Raw genomic sequence first — 3,745 nt, forward strand, 5'->3', positions numbered from 1 at the left:
AAAAACTTATATATTTGGGCGAGCAGGCCGATCGGGAGCTAGATTGTGATATGTATAATTTTTGTGAATAATATCCCAGAAAACACAAATGGTCCGTGGGACGTTCCATTTTGGATTTTTTTTATTTATCGCATGGGATGATCCTTGGTAGGATGTCCCTAGGCCGTCCTCGTATCGCAGAAATATCGCATGTAGATCCCATACGAGTCGTCCCAGAAACGTTCTATTTTTGCTCTCAGGAACGTAAGGAACAGGACGTATACGTAATAATAAAGGCACGCTCGACAAAAAAGTTATACACTTTATTACACACTTCATAAAGTATATACCATCACACAGTCATTTCACATAACAAAATCATACATATGTACAAAATATACATATCATTTAAACCGATTACCCAGGCTTTTAACAGAGACAAGGCATAATTATTACTTGTCTCTGCTTTGTCATGTCTCACAGTTCTTCATATGAATCATATGTCATGTTAAAGACGCCAAAGAGGCGGATAACTTTGGTTAGGTGTCTCTTGTCCATGCTTTCGTTGTTGCAGATTTTAGTTGCTGCGTTTTGATTTTCCGTACGTGTTATTGTTTTATTACAGACAAAGGAAGTAGCTAAATTATATTTTTATCACTTTCATGTATGATATTCGTTTATATGTATAGAAGTATGCTATAATTTTCATGCTTTCGAACGTAAAGCCATGCTTAATACCCTAAAAATTAAGCGAAGTCTTTATATCACCATTAAATAAATGAATATTGAACGAGTACATTATGAAATAGTTTACAATGTTCTAATGAGGCCAACATTCTAATCAGGGCCTTAAGAATCTGATTTTGCCTCACCCTCGATGTGATCCGAATAGACTTAGTGAACATGTTCTAACATGGGTGGCGAGGCCTGAAGTAGAAATCGCTGAAGAACCTTTAGTTGGATTTATAAATGATAAAATATATATTTTTTATTACAGATGGTTTGCTCAAAAATTTGCTATTTATACCAACACGAAAAGACATTGAAATTGAAGCTCAAAATTGGCTCAGGAACGCGCCGGAAAAACTGAAAAGGAAAAACTAAATTTACCAGTTTCAGATAGAAGAGCATAGCAAAAATAAGTTTAGTTTGATACCATACGTAAACGTTTTTGGTTCGTTTTGAAGTATGGGGAGGTATGTGTTATTGGTTCAGTATTTTGTTTCTTTTAAATATCTTCCAACCTAAATTTTCTAAATTATAAAATTGCCTTCACCGTTTTCAGAAAGTTTTTTTTTTACTTTATACATATTTGTTCCTAGCAATAATTTGACGGTTGACTATTAACCTAAGAACGTTTCACATATTTTCTCTAAACAACTCGTCTATAATAACAGTAATGTCCCAATTGACCTTTACAGGATCATCCCATACATGGCCCGAACAGTCCCAAAAGTATGCCCCATGGACTTCCCACGTAAAAATGGGGACGTTCCGGGACGTCCTAACGACTTAGGCCTATATCCTGTAATGACTTCCGTGGGACGTCTCAGGGACCGAGGTGTGTTTGCTGGGTAGTAATAATAGCGTTATGTCTAAAAACATACGCTATATTTTAAACGTATTAAAATGCACAAGAGCTATTTGTTCCATGCTTTGATCTTCCGCAAAGTTAGAAGATATAGAGCGACAACGAATTTTGAAAATTTGAATCTATTCTTACAAGAATAGAATAAAACGAGAGTTATTTATTTTCAGAAAACAGTTTTTGTTCATAAATAGGAGAGGAAATTCGAAAGCAGGAATGTCGGTGCTTAGCAGTTCAATTTTTGATACTAACTCCAATTAGACGAATATTATTCGTCATTCCTGCTACATTTTCGTCACGTTCAGAGAAACTGTGTGCTTTCTGCCTTTTTAATTGTTTTATGATCACTAGATTAGATCATTAATATGTGCGGTAACAACATTTTCTGACAACGTACCTGTATAAATTTATACTTAAACTGTATATTTCTATTACGGACTAACTTAAGGTAATCTAAGACTTCAAGTTGATCATACTTCAAACGAAAGAGTGAGTTTTGTCGCACTGCAAAGTTCGTTTGATTTAATACCAAATGGCAAAGCGTTCAACGCGGCTGTCAATTTTTCAGAGCTAAACCCAAAAAGTTTCGAAAGGAGAGCGCTTTTATTTCCCCGCGGAAAAGCGGAGTGCTTTAGAGGCACTGCGACCTATGTGTCTCTGTCACATTAGATAAACTTTAAATGCGATTCGGTAACTCCTTCGTTTTTTTTCTGCGCGCAATATTGACAACCAGTAAACAAGGAAGATGAATAGAAATCCACATTTCAAACGATCAGTAAGGAAGGAAGAAAGTTATATGCATGTGATATTGATATTAATTCCAAATCAAAATTAATTCCTAGGTTTCAGTCATTTATTGTTTCTATTTATCAATTAAAATACGTTTTGGTCTATTTTTCCACCATCATCAGTTTTTCTAAAACAACAGATAGTTAAAAAAAAATTCACTAATTTAAAAAACACGCAAATCACAGTTCGTCAACAGCCTCATCATATCACACACTAAAATACGTCACAATTGCAACACTTTAAAACAAGTCAGGACAATCAAATTTGGGAAGAGGCTAGAATTCTTTGTTCAGATACTTAAATATTTTTAATTACTATTTTACTTACATGTGTAGTTTTCTACGTTTGAACAGTGAACAAGTGATTTGTTCGCTCTCTTATCGTGAATAAAATTGATATTAAAGGATATCATCCTCGGCGAGTGGTGTCCGGCGACCGTGCCAAAGTCGTTTAAGTTATCGCGAGATATTTAAAAAAACACTGATAAAGGAAATGTATTTTATTAGTCCCCAGTCCCCAGCAATGCAAACAAGCCAGATATTATTAGAAAAATATAAACGTACCCAAAATGACGAAATTTTATACAATAGCTGGAAATCACCTGAGCAAGAAAAAATGAATGCTACATACAAGGTGGAACAACTACAATCCCAGTTGGATAAAATACATAAAATGTATGAAGAATTGAACATAAAATATTCAAATATAGAAAAGAAACTGCCTAGCAAAGCCAAAGAAAGAGGGACAGGTGAATATCATACCAATGAAGAGGAGTTAGCAAGGGAGACAGAATCGATTCGTACAAAAAATTGGAAGAAAAGGAATATGGATACTTCGCTTACACCACCACAACAACAAACCAATAGGTAGAATGTAGAAAAGCCTAAAAAAATTCAAGCACCGCCGCCTATCATAGTGGACAATATTATAAATTTTAATGAACTCCATACAAAACGCAACAAGAAACCAGTCCTCAGCAGCCACAGAGGAATAACGTACCAGTGCAGAAAGGCATCATAAGTGCAAGACAAAACACCTACAATCAAGCAGTTACTGGTAAGCCTGAATTGATTATTAGTACAAATCAAACACAACAACAAGACCAAAACGTTTCCATCCAAAACTCTCTTGAACAAATAATGGAGAAATTAATAAAAATGGATAAACGGATTAGCAGACTTGAATATAGGGCCAAAGAACCTATCTCAAATAATTTTTAATACTAAGTAGCCTCAAGATTATAGAGTGGAATGCCAATGGACTCTTGCAACACAAAGAAGAATTGCAAGCAGTCCTGGACATAGAAAAAATAGACATATATATTATCTCAGAGACTCACTTCACCAATGAGTCCTTTATCAGTTTCTAGGGATACAAAGTATACCACAC

At 34.9% G+C, this 3,745-nt stretch overlaps 1 long non-coding RNA gene across 1 annotated transcript; it reads right to left on the reverse strand.

Annotated features, from left to right (window-relative positions):
* Positions 1–289: 289 nt before the first annotated feature.
* Positions 290–2,905, reverse strand: LOC125505351. The gene is made up of 2 exons (XR_007282118.1): positions 2,684–2,905; positions 290–1,574 (listed from the first exon to the last, which is right to left on the reverse strand). It is a non-coding gene; the product is annotated as an uncharacterized LOC125505351 (long non-coding RNA).
* Between the last annotated feature and the right edge of the window lie 840 nt (positions 2,906–3,745).

The sequence above is a fragment of the Dendroctonus ponderosae genome, unplaced genomic scaffold, assembly GCF_020466585.1.
Source record: "Dendroctonus ponderosae isolate FM_Combo_2020 unplaced genomic scaffold, Dpon_F_20191213v2 Dpon_F_20191213_1, whole genome shotgun sequence".
Lineage (NCBI taxonomy): Eukaryota > Metazoa > Arthropoda > Insecta > Coleoptera > Curculionidae > Dendroctonus > Dendroctonus ponderosae.